Here is an 18,518-nt window from a genome sequence, read left to right as displayed (position 1 = left end):
ATGCCATAACTCGATTTCACACCATTGGAATTCACCTTCAGAGACCTAGGTATTCTAAGAAGTAGTGAACGCTGAGTGCCATGCCCACACCGGCAGGATTGAGAAAGACAAGGGACTGAGAAAGAAGCACATTGATGAAGAAAGAGAGTTCAGAACTAGGAAGTGGTGGCATCAGGTAAATAGGTTCCTGGGACATTACAATGATGGTAGTATTGATTGCATTTCGCTCTAAATGAAGAAAAAAAAGAGATAGTTCATAAGCATCTCAACAAAATTATATAAAATAATTAAAGAAAAAGAGGCTGGACTTGAGGGGGAGCCAGGGAGGGTATGGATTTAGTTAGAGGGAAAGGATACGGGGATAATATAATTATATTTTAATTTTAAAGTAATAAAACAATAAAGAATGAAAATTATTTTCTTATTTTTCTAAAGCATTAGCATAAAAATTTGTGTACTGTGCTACACGGAATACGTTAAAGCTTTTGTAAGTGAGAAAGCTTGGTGGCTTATGAGTCAAAATTCATCACATAGGCACAAATAAAAGTAAAATAAGAATTAATTTTCTACTTCCAATTACTCTAGATTCCTTGGCAAATGGAACCTCTCTTCTAGCTCCTTATTTTTTTCACAATATAAAAGGGGTAAAATGTTAATTATGGTCTCATGCATGGTCATTAATAAGAAAATGTTCAGATAACTGAGATGTAATGGGCTTTTTATTTCTTGCTTGTAGCCAAAAGAAGCAATTAACTTTTAATTTTTACCCTTATGTAGAAAAATTTGAATGGTGTATATATAGTTATTAAATCTTTGTGAGTTTTAAATAGTAATTGGAAATCCCTGCGCTTATTCTGATGCCAGTTGTCTAAATGAACAGAAACAAAGTGTTGGAAGGATTGCTATCATTCATTAGAAGTTGTAGATACTCTCTTTTAGTATTATTCTATTTTTAATTGTAATAAACTTTTAAAAGTAATAACCATAATCATCATTTATTATTAACATTCTTAAAGATACATGATCAAAACATTTAAACAATAATGTTGTAAAATCAAAACCAAAGGCACCCAAACCCCATATTTAACGTGTAATCAATCCATTTTGTTGGGTTTCAGACCTGGGACAAGTAGCTGAGGTGCCCTTTTAACCAAAGTGCACCAGGCTTCCAGGACCTCCCAGCACCCATCAGTCCCTGCTTGTCACAGGGCATGGCTGGCATACCCCACCTGCCACGGTCAACGTTCCATCCCATAGGCTGGGCTTCCTTATATAATCCAGACATTTTGGTTCTCCCCTCTGTCTTTATGAGACCCCTTTTCTGCATTCTCTCTCTCTCTCTCTCTCTCTCTCTCTCTCTCTCTCTCTGCTTTCCCTCTTTCTTTCTGCATTTACTCTCCTCTCTCTGCTCTGTGCACTCACTTTCTCTCTCGACCATTCCCTCCCCTCCTGCTTTTCTGTCTTCCCCTGCATAGCAACTTCCCTGGCACAGGCCCTTGTTCCTTGGGACCAGGGAACATGTGAGACCTGCTCCCAATAAACCTGAATTTATAAGCTCTAATTTGGCCTGAATTAGCTCATTTCTCCAGTGGAAGAATACCTACCACATTTCTGCTGTCATAAGACGTTATTGATTCCCGGATATAAAAGTTGGAAAACATGCTGCAGGCACACACAAGGATATTCACATTTTAACTGCCTACATGCTGAAAAATGACTTACAGCTTGTAAGTGTTTCATTAAAAGTTTATCTTGGTCTGTCAATTTCAGACTATCTATTGTGCACACTATCTGGATCTGAGAAAATAGTTTAATGCTCATTTCTTAATGTCACTGTCATTCTTGGGTGGCTATTGCTCTTGTTCTATAGTTAGTGTAGCTGGAAGAAGGACCAGAAACGAGGGTGAGGAAGTTATATGAAATGAAGAAATTAAAAAGGGATCTTTTCTGACTCTAAACTAGAAAACTGCCTTCTGTTGGCTTTCTACTCACTTCCTGGTTTGTCACATGAAAAATGCATGATGCTTAGACCATTACGGAAACAAAGTATCCTAGTATCCTGGCATGGAACTTTTTCAGCCATGCCAAACTTCCAATTCAGTATCCGCCCCTGGGCCTCAGTAAGCACACTCCAATTTTTGTAAATTCCATAAGCTTCCTTCTTTGAAAACATTGGCTATGGAAAAGACCCTGTAACAGATGCACGGCCATACCATCTGTGAGCCTTTCTCCTGCTGCCACCACATTCTACCTCTCCTTCCAGGAGAGGCATTGTTTATAGCCGTGCTTTGCCACAACCATCACTTCCTGAGCAAAATTCTTTTTCTTGGTTTTGTTTCCTTTGCGTTGGTGTCCCATCATATACTTATTGTCCAATTACAATAGAGGTTATCCAGAGAGTCACTTTTATTCAGGTAATGGAAACTGGCATATCATTATTTAAACACACCATTCCACTTGAACAAAATGCCGTTTGCTATAAACAGTATTCTTATAAGAAATGTTTTTTTTTTTTTGTGTGTGTGTGTGTGTGTGTGGTTTTTCATATATAGCTTGGATACATGCTATATATGAAGACTGTATATTTATCAAACCAAATTCTGCAGTATTTTGAGCAATGAAGTAGTCTTTTTTGTGTTTCCTTCTTTGTGGGTATTTTTTATTTTTTGGTTGATGTTTGCATGATGAACATAATAATTAAATCAGGAAATGACATCTTTCCCTTTAATAATCCATTCATTCATTGTTCACTAAGGTAGATCAGAGTTTCTTCATCTGTAATCATTAATTCATAGCAAATACTTGGCATACTGAAAGGACCTTAAGACATTATGGAAATCTGAATGATTTAGTGAGTGTGTTAATTAACATCAGTATGAAAGTCTTAGCAGATATTAATATGTTGTGCCCACCTTGAAAAACCAAACCAAACCAAACCAAACAAAGTAACAACTTCTGTCAGCTAACTAAGGTTACTAATTTTGGCTATATAGCCTAGCCAATTAATAGATTGTTGATTCGATATTTTTTTGTTCATTTTCTTTTCTGTTCTCTGAGCATTGGGGAATATCGTGTGTGACACAGACCTATTTGCTTTTTCATGAAAATGTATGATGAACAAGTAAGAGGAAAAGAAGATAAAGGTTATGCCAGGAAATAATACTAGAGAATGATGCTGATAAGGAAGAGTGTGAGAGAGGAAGGATTAATGAGGGAGACAAGGAATATTCATTCAAAGCAGAGAACATTTTGGGGGGGGTTGGGGGAGCTCAACAGGGAAGTCACAAACAAGCTGACAAAATGGATTCTATGCCTTGTAAAGTCAAAGAGACAAACATGAGCAAGCTGCTGTGATTGGAGTTCAGTGTCTCAAAATTTACATCCTCCTCCTTCAGTATTTGTGTAATTCATCCATTTGAATGCTCTTGCAGGTATTAAATCTTTTCTCAGGATTGTGGTTTTGTTTTTGTTCGTGAGCTATTTGAAAATTCAGATCACATTAATTAAATTCTTCTTTCTACCGTCCCTGGTAGTATTTATATTGGTGAAAAGTAGACCTTTGTGAACAGTATTTGAAAAATGAGTAGCAGAGCAATTACGCCCTAATAAAGCCAAGTGAATTTTAGAAAAATTCTAATCTCTTCACTTATGGGTAACTCCACACAATCAAAAATAAACATCATCAACAAAAACAAACAGAAATTATGCGTACATATATACACAGACATAGTATATTATATGTATATAAACATATACATGAACGAAAGGCCTGAGCTGATGATCACAAAATACCCAAAGCAGCTCTAAGAGTTTGGAAACAGTTGTGTTACTTGCTTTTTCACCTTAATTCCCTCTTAAAAGAACCTTGTTTAGACCCCACTCTGGTAACTAAAGAATTGCTGGTTAGAATCATTATGCATATTGATTTCTAAATAACAAGTTCTGCCTACTTGAAACCCCTGAACATGAAATATTAATAAAATTTGCAAAGATGAATATCTTTGCTTTTATTTTATCATACGCACTTAACAAGCTCCTCTTTCAACAAAGTTTGTGTTTTACAAAGAAAGAGAAAATTTAAAAAGCAGTAAGGTAGTTCAACATTTTATTTTCCAGTGAATAAGCTGTGGCTATCATAGATTAAATGACTTTATCATGACTTCCAACTAAGAAATGACAGCAATGGATCTCACCAATAGTATGTGCTTATTTCCATTTTAAAACTATTTCATATACGTAAAATAACAAATTCAACATAATGATAAAATGACAAATAAATGAACTTATACTTTCATTCAATTTAAGCTGTTTAATATGGACACCAGTAAAATATGCTGTGTTATGCTGGTTATTTTTAATTGTTACATTGACACAATCAAGAATCAATTGCGAAAGTAATCTCCACCAGAAACTATATGGACTCTCCTGGCCTGTGGGGGTGAGGGGAGCTATGAGAGATTTTCCTAAGTTAATTGAGTTGGAAAGACCAATCCTAAAAGTGAGTGATACCATTTTATGGGCTGGACACTGAATGGAAAAGAGAGATAATGGCAAGTACACACATTTATTCTCCTCTTTATTCCCATCCCTGCTCTCTCTCTTTCTCTCTCTTTGTCTGTGTAATAGCCCTGGCTCTCCTGTCCTGGATGACTTTGTAGAACAGGCTGGCCTCGAACCTGTGAAGATCTTCCTGTTTCTGTCTCCTGAGTGCTGGGCTTAAAGGTTCATGGCACCACCACTGCCTTCTCTTTCTTTTCTTTTTTGTCTTTCTTCTCTTAATTGTAGAGGTTATTGACTACTGTGTCAAGTTTCTTCCACCTTGACTTTTTCATAACGATAGACTACAATCCAGAATTGTGAGCTGGGATGAATCCTTCCTTTGCTAAGTAGCTTTAAAGTATTTTAATCACAACAGTGGGAAAAGAAACTAGAACATAAAATGATACAGAGAGTCAGGTGATTAAGGTAATAAAACAAACCATATGGCTTTTGCTGTTATACACCTTGCCATGTACTTTTGCCAATAACTCCTTGCTAGAGCTGGGAGTTTATGCTCACCTCCAATACTCCACTCTCCATTCTGGAATTTTTGTGTGTGTGGGACTATTTTTTTCTTTTTAATTTTTTAATTATTATTATTATTTACTTACAGTTTATTCACTCTGTATCCCATCTATAGCTCCTCCCCTCCTTCCCTCCCAACTCTACCTTCCCTCCCCCTTCTCCACACATGCCCCTCCCCAAGTCCATTGATAGGGGAGGTCCTCCTCTCCTTTCTTCTGATCCTAGTCTATCAGATCACATCAGGAGTGCTGTATTGTCTCCCTCTGTGGCCTGGTAAGGCTGCTCCCCACTAAGGGGGAGGTGGTCAGAGAGCAGGCTAATCAGTTAATGTCACAGATAAGCCCTCTTCCCATTACTAGGAAACCCACTCAGACACTGAGCTGCCAAGGGCTACATCTGTGCAGGGGTTCTAGGTTATCTCCAAGAATGGTCCTTGGTTAGAGCATCAGTCTCAGAAAAGACCCCTGTGCCCAGACTTTTTAGTTCTTGCTCTCCTTGTGGAGTTCCTGTCCTCTCCAGGTCTTACTATTTTCCACTTCTTTCAAAAAATTCCCTGTACTTTGCCCAAAGGTTGGCCTTAAGTCTCAGCATCTGCTTTGCTACCCTGCAGGGTAGAGTCTTTCAGAGGCCCTCTGTGGTAGGCTCCTCTTCTGTTTTCTCCTTCTTCTGATGTCCATCCTCCTTGCCTTTCTGAATGAGGATTGAGCACCTTACCTGGAGTCCTCCTTCTTGATTAGTTTCTTTAGGTGTAAAGATTTTAGTGTGTTTATCCTATATTATATGTTGAATATTCACTTATGAGTGAACAGTGAGTATGTACCCTGTGTGTCTTTCTGCTTCTGAGATACTTCACTCAGGATTTTTCAGTTCTCACCATTTGCCTGAAAATTTTGTGATTTCCTTGTTTTTAATTTTTTTTAGGTTTGAAAATGATTAGGTCTTCTTGTGCATGCTGTCACAACTACTATGAAATGGATTTTTTATTGTTTTTGTTGTTTTAATTTGCTTGGTTTTTTTGTTTTTGTGGAAATACCAAGTTTTATAATATTCGCCATTATATTTTTGTTTAAATTTACGGACAGTATGTATATTTTTATTTTTCCTTAAGTAACACTTTTATTTTTTAAATTATATTTTAAATTGTTGCCATTGTATTACGAACCAGAAGGCACTTATTCTGTATTCCTTTTACTATAATTGACTTTGTTAGAGCAATTACTAATTTCCCAAAAGTGTCCAAATACCATAACATTAAAAAATAGGTAATCAAGTTATTCTTGAATAGTTTCTATGCCACATTTCGTATTTCTTGTTTCAGTACATGATTAGAGAAGATATAACACTATCATTAACGTCATCGTAGTTCCATGACTGAGAAGAAATTTCAGAGAAACTTAGAAAAATTAAGCTCAAAGAATAAAAATGTTTTTGAAGTGATGGGACACATCAACCGTGCCGCCTAAGACTTAGGTAACATAATCCCTGTATAACAATATGCAGCAGTCGACATTTCATAGGTGTCTAGGCTGTGATTCTTGCTACAAGAAGTAGACCAACATTACTATCACAGGACAGCTCACATTCTCTTGGAGTAGATTTCTGAGAAAAGGATGATTTGGGGACCTTCCACCTGTCTCTCACGTTTCTGATTTGGGATGACGCAGCAAAAACCCAGGCCCGATATGGGCCCTTTGACTTTGATCTTTCCAGCCTCTAGCTTTATGACAAAAAAAAAAAAAAAAATTTGAATCCCCATCACAAACATTCCGTAAGAGCACAAAATCAACAAAGATAGGCATGTCTAAAATGGAATATTCTATGAGGATGTGTGATAGAGGGAATGGAGCGGGAAAAGAAAAGATGCTTTTTAAAATTTTTTAAGGCCAGATTGTAGCTAAACATAACGTCATAACGTGTACATTGTAGTGACTAGTACACACTGGTTGTTAGTTTGGTTGTCGGCATCTATACACTTCTACCACAGAGAACAAGGTTGTCTGTCACTGGGGAATAAATAGGAAACCCCAAGAGTTTGTTTTCAATTACCTTTGGTGTTATTTTAAAACATTTCGAACAGGTTTTAGTGAACTCTGTGGATAGTAAGTATATGCATACAAATTATTCACATCAATACTACATATGAAGGAAGTATTTATATATGTACTTGATATTAAGCCTATAATGCAAGTTAGAATAAACACTACTAGATGTGAAATATAAACACACAAGTTATGAACAACGTTGTTTGTCATCACTTTACAAGAGCTTTTGTGTTTGTTTTATTTTTCTTTCTGGTCTGGTATTGTGACTGGACCAAGGGCCTCAAACTTGCTTCTCCAGGTGTCTGCTCCTGAGTTGAGCTTTGTTCTCAGCCTTATTTATTAATTTATTTTATTGTTCATTAATTAATTTAATAGTTTATTTGTGCATTTTGATATTTTTGTCTCACTGTGCTCCTCAGGCTGGCCTGAAACTCATTTATAACCCAGGAAGGCTTTGAAATTTCCATCATCCTAGCTCAGCCGTCCAAGTAGCTAAGACTGCAGCCTTGTAGCCCCAGGCTCAGTGTTACCGTATAAACATAAGTGAAACAGAGACCCACCACCTTTTCCATCCCCGTATTTATTTATTTTATGTCTTGATAGCCTGATTGCCAAAAACATTTTCTCTGCAAGTATTTATGTGGATGAGAGATGGCAGTGGTTTTAGATTCAGAGTTTTGCACTCAAATATTCCAAGCAGCAGCACCCAAAACTGGGGAAGGTAATATATGCAAGTAGGTTCAACTGATATTTCCTATATATCATTTTTTTATATTATATTCATTTTTACTGCAGAGAAATAGCAAAAACATAGTAGCAGGAAGGAAGAATACCAAGTTTAATTTTTCTGGTATATACATGTTAGAATAAAGAAAATGTCTGTTTCATTATGTATTATAAATGATGTTTTAAATTTAGTTATTGAATAATTTCCAGTTGTTTCTGTTTAAACAGGCTTTATATAATGGTTCCATCAGGAACGGAAAACAAGAACATCATTCTTGCTGGCTATTCCTTCATCATGTGTGTTCCTGAGCAATCTGTTTCACTGACAAGAGTGTTGAAAATTAGAGGGATCCTTGCCAGTTGGGATTGTCTCGGGAATATTTTTAGAGCTTTTTGTATCATAATCTTTAAATAGTCAATGAGGAGATGGGGTTGCTTTTCCTGTCTAGAAATAGTTTATCTTACAAATGTAAGCCAAACAATAAGATTTCTGTTGATTATTTTACGGTAATATACTTTGTTTCAGACCTATCACTTGCTCTTCCTTCCCTGTACAAGATGCTCTAATGGTCACTAAATATAAGAACATGGAAACTGCAAAGTTCCTTCAAACTATCCTAATCCTTCAATCCAAATAGCATATACCTTGTTACAAGTTACCCTTCTAATGCATTCCAGCAAAATGAAGATCTGTCGCACTGCTTAAAAGCTGTGGTGGCCTTCATCGTCTAAGGTGCTTTATAAAAATCTTGGGAACCTAGCATAAAAAAGGAATGAATCCCTACAGAAGAATGAAAAATATGCTATACTTCAAAATTCAATACCTGTTTTCTCCCTTAAGAATATGATTTCTATAAAAATTTCCTCTGCATACATTTAGATTAACGAAATGACATTAGTGAAAACAGAGTTTTATATTCTAATTCTCAAAGCAATGTCATTCAATGACATCTTCCAAGAAACATGTTTCATTTTAATCTAAGTAGATGAGGAGGATGGAAAAACTAGAAAATATTCATTTTAAGACAATGTTAATTAGAATAATACAATATAGAGGGAAAAGATAGCTCACAACTACTGTACCCCCTATATATAAGATGTAATAAGCAAAACTAGACCAGTTTTCTCATTTATCTTCATTATCTTCTGAGGTTCACTATGTTCATCATTTTATGGTAGAAAACATTTGACACCAGAAACTAAACAACTGATTGGTGTTAGAGAACCAAATAATACATCAAATTCATCTCAGTCCTAAAGACCCAAATACTAACAGTTCCTCCTTCATCTCCTTTCTCCCCCAGTTGTACCACCTCTCTCTTTCCCTTCAGAAAATAAAAAAAAAAATGCATTCCTCCAAGAGAGAACAACTAAACTAGACAAAACAAAATATAAGATGACAAGACAAAATTCCTCATATCCAGTGGGCTGGACAAGGAAATTCAACAAAAGAAAAGAGTCCCAAGAGGAGGTAAAAGAGTCAGAGATACACCATCTCCCACTCTTTGGAGTACCACAGAAACACCAAGCTAACATCCATATATGCAGAGGACCTGGTGCAGATCTGTGCGGGCCTCCTGCTTCAGTCTCTATGAGGCAATGAGAGCCTTGTTTAGCTGATTCAAGGGCTGTGTTACCCTGGTGTCCTCCATCCCCTTAGACTCCTACAGTCTTGACTCCACCTTTTCCACAGGTTTCCCCAAGCTCTGAGGGAAGGAACCCAACTGATACATTTAGATTTCTTCAAAAGATAGCAAGAGCTAAATAAGAAAATAATAATAATAATAATAATAATAATAATAATAATAATAAAAACATTTGGAATTGAAAAGCAGAGGCAAGGAAATGGATTCCTGACAAGAGCCTTGCTTTGTTACCGAAGAGAACATTCCACAGGTCATTTTCTGCTGTGTTCAAGGACAAGGTCAGGAGGCTGTGTTGATTTCAGTACCAGTACAAGAAGATTGAAGTTCTGTAGACACAGATTCAAACAACCTTGAATGTAAATTATACAGTTTTCATTGTTTACTTGGGTGGTTAGTCACAGGTTGTTTTCCACTTATTTATGATAATTATGCTCCTGACTTCAAAAGGATATCCCAAAATGAAACAAATTATTGAAATTAAGGTTTTAACTCCACACTATGCCCTTTTTTCTTTTTTTCCTTCCTATTTATTTTTTAATTTATTACAGTTGATTCATTTTGTATCCCAGCTGTAGTCCCTTCCCTCATTCCCTCCCAATCCCACCTTCCCTTCCTCTTCTCTTCCCATGCCCCTCCCCTAGTCTACTAATAGAGGAGGTCCTCCTCCCATTCTATCTAGCCTATCATAGTCTTGTCAGGACTGGCTGCATTGTCATCTTCTGTGGCCTGGTAAGGCTACTCCCCCGTCAGGGGGAGGTGATAAAAAATCCAGCCACTGAGTTCATGTCAGAGAGAGTCCCTGTTCCCCTTACTAGGGAACCCACTTGGAGACTGACACTATGCCCTTTATACACAATTAAAAGTCACTATCATTAATAGCATTCTTCTCAAACATATTTTTAGAATAGATAATGAAAGGATATTTGGAATCCGTGAAGCCCTGGGACCAGAAAATCCTCACTAAGGTAGTTAGAACTAAAGGAAGAACATTTCAGGATTTTCTAATCTTTGCCTATATGACAATCCCAGTAATATGAAATGTCTTAAATAAATGTGATATTGAAAAAAGAAAACTATCTGGAAGAATCAAATTAAAGAATATGAAGAAATTAACTAAAACATTTTGACAAAATCTTGAAGATTATTGTAGAAATATAATGTTAAATAGATACAGCTTACTAAGGTAAGTTTCATATTTCTACAGGAATGATTTAAGTGTCCTATTCTGTCAGTATTTAAATGTCCTATTCCGTCAGTACATATACTTTAACTAAGATGTGTGAAAGAAATATTGTGAGCTTGAAGTTCTCAAGATTTTGGAACATTTGTTGTTGTTTTTTTTAATTTATTTAATTTTATTTTAAAAATTTATTTCTGTGTATCAGTGTGAAGGTGTCAGATCCCTTGGAGCTGGAGTTACAAACAGTTGTGAGCTGCCATGCAGGTGCTGGGAATTTAATCCGGGTCCTTCGGAAGAGCAGCCAGTGCTCTTAACCATTGAGTCATCTCTCTAACCTCAGAACATTTGTCTATATATATACTAAGATGCCTCAGAAAAGGAGTGAAACCTCAACATGAGATTCATATGTGCTTCATATGTACTTTCCTATATGTTATGTAGATAATTTAATAGAATAGGTTAGTACTCACGTGTTTTAAATGCAAATGTTCCATGACAATCTAGTGTGCATGTTTACACTAATCCAGCTAGCACTTAAGAGGTATATTGGGTGTTTTTGTTTGTTTGTTTATCAACTTGATAGGAGCACTCGTTATCTGAGAAGAAGGAACCTCACTTATGAAAATGGAACCATCTGTTTTGCCCGTTGCAAAGTCTATTGGGTATTTTCTCCATTGATGATTGATGTGGTCTGCCACATCAGCCTACTCAGCGTCATCCTATCCCTGGACAGGTGGTCCTGGTGGTACAGCAAAGTGGAACAGTTTGAACAGGCCCTGGGAAAAGTCCATTTAGTACTGTTTCTCAACGGTTTTTGCAGCAGTTCCTGCCTCCAGTTTCCTGCCTTGAATTTCTGCCTGACTTCCCTTTACGATGGTCTGTGATTGGGATGTGTATGGCAACCAAACTTTTTCTCACCAAACTACTTTTGGTCAGTCTTTTTTTTTTTTTTTTCTTTCTCAGCAATAAAAACTATAACTAAGTCAGATTTGGGGTGGGGAGGTTACATGTTAGATTTTAAGATTAAGTTTAAACCATTATTATTATTATTCCTTTATAATTTCTTTCTGTTCAAATGCTGACAATTATGTGTCCAATGTAAACTTCTTCATAAAAATATGTATAAAATAAACTATTTATAAATGCTTATAAAACAATATTAATAAAACTCATAATGCTTATACAATAAAATTATTTTTAAAATATTTTCCTGTTTTAAACTTCTTGAATTTATCAATCAGGAAAATGGAAAGTAGATATACAAAAATATTCTTTCAGCACAAACACTAAGATTTTACTTTAAAAGGAAAGAAAACTACAGACAAAAATAAACACAGACACATGTAGTCTTGTCAGGTGAAATCACCTACTGAGAGTTATTTAACTTTAACATATTTATTCATATTTACGGATGCAAGTGTTTCATTTGCATGTATACCTGAGAACTACATGCATGCCTAGTGCCTGTGGAGGCCAGAAGAGGGCATCAGATACCCTGAAACTATAGTTGTACAGGCCTGTGTCTCACCAAATGGGTGTTGAAAATACAACCTGGGTCTTCAGGAAGAGCACCTAACGTTCTTAACCACAAGCCATCTCTGCAGCACTATCCAAGTGAAATTTTAAAAGAAATAATATATTTCTATCATAAATAGCCTGGTATAAGATCTACATTTTAGAACACAGAGAAAGGTACAAGACAGAAGCACGTAAGTTTGTTAGAAGGCTGTAATAACAAGAGTGGGGTACATTAGCTATTTCATAACACAATTGTTACGGTGCCATAGAAGAATAACAATGACAGCCAAGCCTGGAGAAGCCTTTTTTTTTTTTTTAATATCTACTCAGTTTATTATAACATATAAGATATACTTTACATACGACATATAAACTTGAAAATAAATTTTTTTGCACAATACATTCTGATCATTTTCCCTTCCCACAATGCCTCCTAGAGCCTCTATACTCCCTCACCCATCCAACTTCATGCATTTTTTGTTTTTTTTTTTTTTTTCAATGCAGTTTATTCAGGAACATTGAACAATTCTCGGACCCCGGGGAAAGCCAGCCCAAGCCTTTAAGGAATACATTCACAGGACAGAAACAAGAGCTAAAATTACACATTCAGAAAAGACAGGATTACCAGACTGTTCCCATCACGCAACCCAACCGAGACGTTTATTGCTCCTTCCAAACCAAATTGCTGTCTCTTCTCCTTTTGTCTTTCCCACAGCTTGTTTATGCTTTGTCTTCCTGGGATATCTGGCTTTCAGCAATCGGGGGTGACTGAGCACTCGTGTGTTGGCATCAACTTCAGAAGGTGTCCATCCAAACAGCAGCTTCTGCACCAGATGCAGCCTCCCTTTTCCAGCTAGTTAATACTTTCTGGTATTGGCAGGCAGCCATTGACCCCGCATATTCATTTTTCTATGCTTTGTCCATCAAGTCAAGCAGAAGCAGGTTGCTTTAGTTCACAAGGCCATCAATATACATCTTCTATCAGGAATATTGTGATTCTCTGGTCCTGTGTTTTAGCTTAATTTGCAGGAATCTCTGTTCCCTTCTTTTCTGTACTATATCACACTGGTCATTGGCCACATTCTGCTAAAATGAACCTAGCGAGTGAGAACCCTGATGTTCTACAGTGATCGGTACTGACGTGCCCGCTTCAGGTGTAAAGCAAACCTAACTATATACCTATTTGGGCCTACTATATTGGTTTTTATTACATTTTGAGTGAAATATGTTATTCTCTTTATATTTTTATTCTCTTTCCTTAAAAAAGCTTGTAGATGTCTTTATTTAATCCTAATATCTATTGCCTATAAGGGAGATTTATATGGGTGAAAGATTATTTCCAGGATGGCAGCATGGAGTTATGACCACACATGGACCCATTCATTTAGACAACAAAGTGAATAATAGCCTTGAGAACTGGCCAGCAGACTGTCTACACACTGTGGGCAGATGTCCTAGGGAATGGGAAATATTCAGTGCATAGACTCTGTTTTGTTCTTCTTGATGGTGTAGGTAGAATATTTTTGTAATTCTTTTATTCTGTGTGGCTATACTCAAGATAGCATGCGGTTTCTGCATTTAAGCTTACTTAGTATATCTTATCTGCCTGATAAGCTTCTTTTGGTATACAGAATATGGATTTTCATTATCTATCAATGTATCTACCCATCCATCTATACCATCTCTCTATCTATCCATCAATCTATTTATATACCATCTATCTATCATCTGTGTATCTGTCTATGGTCTATCATCTATCTGTCTTCCTCTCTCTTTGTACACAAAGCAAAGTCTTACAAGTTTGAATATTGTTTGCATGTATAGTCTTTTTGCGTATCTCTATAGGTATTAGTCTAGAGAGGTAACTGCTTTGTTATTTAGAAAAACTGTTTTCTTCAGTGCTTATGATACCTAATTTATCAACATTAACAAATGTTGTTCAAAGCATGTAGAATTATAACTCCAACTTCATAAGAATTCGAAGAAAATTATCCTCATGTTTCCTTTTGGCTCAGTTTCTTTTCTTAATCTATAAATTTTCCCTCCAAAGTAATCTTAACAAATGTTCATGGAATTTGAATCTGGAGTTTATTTATATCCTTTAACTAAAGCATTTTAGTTATAAATATGTTTTAGAAGACATTGTTCTACTAACTCACATCACTCTAATTTATACAAGTTTGGAATCCTTTAAGAAAGTTTCATGGTAATAATTTTGGCCTTTTTGGTTTTATTTTTTATATTAATTACAGTTTATTCACTTTGTTTCCTAGCCGTAGTCCCCTCCCTCCTCTCCTTCCAACCCCACCCCTTGTCCCTCATCTCCTCCTATGCCCCTCTCCAAGTCCACGGATAGGGGAGGTCCTCCTCCCCTTCCATCTGACCCTAGCTTATCTGGCCTCATCAGAACTGGCTGCATTTTCTTTCTTTGTGGCCTGGTAAGGCTGCTCCCCAACTCATGGAAGGCAGTCGAGGAGCCAGCCTCTGAGTTCATGTCAGAAACAGTCCCTGTTCCCTTTACTAGAGAACCCACTTGGAGACTGAGATGCCATGTGCTACATCTGATTAGGGGTTCTAGGTGATCTCCATGCATGGTCCTCAGTTGGAGTAGCAGTCTAAGAAAATACTCCTGGGACCAGATATTTTGGATCTGTTATTCTCCTTGTGGAGCTCCTGTCCTCTCCAGGTCTTATAATCTCCCCCTTCTTTCCTAATATTCCCTGCACTCTGCCCAAAGTTTGTTTATGAGTCTCAGTATGTGCTTTGATACAATGCTAGGTAGAGTCTTTCAGAGGCCCTATGTGGTAGGCTCCCATCCTATTTCTTGTTTTCTCCTTCTTCCAATGTCCATCCCATTTGCCTTTCTGAGTGAGGATTGACCATCTTACCCAGGGTCCTCCTTCTAGCTCACCTTCTTTAGGTGTACAATTTTTTGTAGGTTTATTCTATATTTTATGTCTAGTATCCACTTATAAGTGAGTATATACCATGTGTGTCTTTCTGTTTCTGGGATACCTCACTCAAGATGATCTTTTCTAGTTCCTACTATTTGCCTGAAAATTTCATGATTTCCTTGTTTTTAATTGCTAAGTAGTATCCCATTGTGTAAATGTACCACAATTTCTGTATCTATTCTTCCATTGAGGGACATCTGGGTTGTTTCTAGGTCTTGGCTATTATAAAGAAAGCTGCTATGAACATGGTTGAACAAATGTCCTTGTTGTGTAGTTGAGCATATTTTTTATATATGCCAAGGAGTGGTATAGCTGGATCTTGAGGAAGTGCTATTCCTAATTGTCTGAGAAAGCACCAGATTGTACAAGTTTACATTCAAACCAGCAATGGAGGAGGTTATCTCCTTCTCCATAACCTCTCCAGCATCTATTGTCATTTGAGTTTTTGATCTTAGCTATTCTGATGGGTTTAAAGTGAAATCTCAGGGTCCTTTTGATTTGAATCTCCTTGATGACTAAGGACACTGAGTATTTCTTTAAGTGTTTCTCTGCCATTCTATTTACCTCTAAAGAGAATTCTCTTTTTTTCTCTGTCCTCCATTTTTTAATTGGATTACTTGATTTGTTGCTTTTTAACTTCTTTAGTACTTTATAAATTCTGGATATTAGCTCTCTGTCAGATATAGGATTGGTGAAGATCTTTTCCTAGTCTATAGATTGTCGTTTTGTTCTTAAGACAATGTCCTTTGCTTTATAGAAGCTTTTCAGTTTCATGAAGTCCCATTTATTGATTGTTGATCTTAGAGCCTGTGCTGTTGGTGTTCTGTTCAGGAAATGTCTCCTGTGCCAGTGTGTTGAAGGCTTTTCCCTAACTTTTCTACTAACTGATTTAGTGTATTTGGTTTTATGTTGAGGTCTTTGATCCACTCAGACTTTAGTTTTGTGCATGGTGATAAATATGGATCTATTTTCATTTTCCTACATGTAGACATCAGTTAGACCAGCAGCATTTGCTGATGAGGCTGTCATTTTCCATTGTATGTTTTGGCATCTCTGTCAAAAATCCAGTATCCGCAAGTGTGTGGGTTTATTTCTGGGTCTTCAATTCGATTTCATTGATGCACCATTCTGTTTTGATGCCAGTATCATGCAGTTTTTGTTACTATTGCTTTGTAGAACAGCTTGAGATCAGGGATACAGACACCTCCAGATGATTGGTTGTTGTACAGAATCATTTTGACAGTTCTGGGTTTTTTGTTTTTCCCTATGAAATTGAGAATTATTCTTTCAATTATGTAAAAAATTGTGTTGGTATTTTGATGGGAATTGCATTGAATCTGTAGATTGCTTTTGGTAGGATGGCCATTTTCACTATGTTAATCCTATTGATCCATGAGCAGGGGAGATCATTCCATCTTCTGATATCTTCTTCAATTTCTTTCTTCAGAGACTTGAAGTTTTTGTCAAACAGGTCTTTCACTTGCTTTGTTAGAGTCACACCAAGGTATTTTATATTACTAGTGGCTATTGTGAAGGGTGTTGTTTCCCTAATTTCTTTCTTGGCCCTTTTGTCTTTGGTATACAGGAGGGCTACTGATTCTTTTGAGTTAATTTTGTATGCAGCCATTTTGCTGAAGGTATTTATCAGCTGAAGGATTTCTCTGGAAATCCTTTTTTGGGTTACTCATGTATACTATCATACCATTTGCAAATAGTCATAATTTCTTCTTCCTTTCTGATTTGTTTCCCCTTGATCTCCTTTAGTTGTCTTATTGCTCTAGCTAGGATTTCAAGTACTATGTTGAAGAGATATGGAGAGAGTAGGCAGCCTTGCTTTGTCCCTGATTTCATGGATTGATTTAAGTTTCTCTCTGTTTAGTTTAATGTTGGCTATATAGGCTTGCTGTATATTGTCTTTACTATGTTTAGGTAGGGTGCCTGGTATCCCCAGTCTCTCGAAGATGTTAAACGTGAATGGGTGTTGGATTTTGTCGAATGATTTTTCAGCATCTAAGGAGATGAGCATGTGGTTTTTCTCCTCCAGTTTGTTTATATGATTGATTACATTGCTGGATTTCTGTATTTTGAACCACCCCTGCATGCCTGGGATGGGGCCTTCTTGGTAATATGCAAACATTTTGGTATTATTCAAACATATCTTTTATATGTTCTTGGATTTAGTTTGCCAGTATTTTATTGAGTATTTTTGCATCAATGTTCATAAGAGAGGTAGTTCTGAAGTTCTCATTTTTGGTTGGCTCTTTGTGTGGTTTTGTATACAGGTGACTGTGGCTTCATAGAATGAGTTTGGTAATGTTCCTTCTGTTTCTATTTTGTGACATAATTTGAAGAGGATTAGAGTTAGCACTTCTTTGAAGGTCTGGTAGAATTATGCGCTGGAACCATCTAGCCCTGGACTTTTTGGCAGGTGGACTTTTTGATGACTGCTTCTATATCCTTGGGAGATACAGGATTATTCAATCTTTCTACGTGATCTTGATTTAATTTTGGTAAATGGAATCTATGAAGAAAATTGTCCATTTCCTTTAGATTTTCAATTTTTGTGGCATATAGGCTTTTTTTAGTAAGACCTAATGATTGGATTTCCTCAGTATCTGTTGTTATGTCCCTCTTTTCATTTCTGATTTTGCTGATTTGGATAGTTTCTCTCTGCCTTTTAGTTTGTTTGGCTAAGGATTTGTCTATCTTGTTGATTTTCTCAAAGTACCAGCTCTTGGTTTCATTTGAATATTCTTTGAATAGTTTTATTTGATTCTAATGTATTGATTTCAGCCTTGATTTTGCTTATTTCCAGCTGTCTCCTCCTCTTGGGTGTGTCTGCTTCTTTTTTTTCCTAGGGCTTGCAGGTGGGCCATTAAGTTGCTTGTATGAGATGTTTCAAATTTCTTCTTGAAGGCACTTAGTGCTATGAATTTTCCTCTTAGCACTGCTTTCATTGTTTCCCATAAGTTTGAGTATGTTGTGCCTTCATTTTCATTGATCTCAGAAGACTTTAATGTCTTTCTTTATTTCTTCCTTAACCCAGCTGTCACTGAGTACGGAGTTGTTCAGTTTCATGTATGTGTAGGCTTTTTTGCATTTTCTGTTGTTGTTTAAGTCCAGCTTTAGTCCATGGTGGTCAGATAGAATACAAAGGATTATTTCAATCTTCTTGTATCTGCTGAGGCTTGCTTTGTGACCAACTATATGGTCTATTTTGGAGAAGGTTCCATGAGTTGCTGAAAAGAATGTATACTCGTTTGAATTTGGGTGAAAAGTTCTGTAGACATCTATTAGGTCCATTTGATATAGGACCACTGTAGGTGCCTTTATTTCCTTATGTAGCTTCTGTCTAGAGAATCTGTCCCTTGGTGAGAGTGGAGTGTTG

General features: G+C 36.6%; 1 protein-coding gene across 11 annotated transcripts in view; it reads right to left on the bottom strand.

Annotated features, from left to right (window-relative positions):
- Positions 1 to 18,518, bottom strand: part of Dgkb (diacylglycerol kinase beta) — a 696,100-nt gene that overhangs the window by 553,077 nt on the left and 124,505 nt on the right. The gene's annotated exons all lie outside the window — the stretch shown is intronic.

The sequence above is a fragment of the Meriones unguiculatus genome, chromosome 1, assembly GCF_030254825.1.
Source record: "Meriones unguiculatus strain TT.TT164.6M chromosome 1, Bangor_MerUng_6.1, whole genome shotgun sequence".
Taxonomy (NCBI): Eukaryota; Metazoa; Chordata; class Mammalia; order Rodentia; family Muridae; genus Meriones; species Meriones unguiculatus.
Note: the sequence above shows the minus strand (reverse complement) of the source record. Positions and strands in the feature narration are given on the sequence as shown.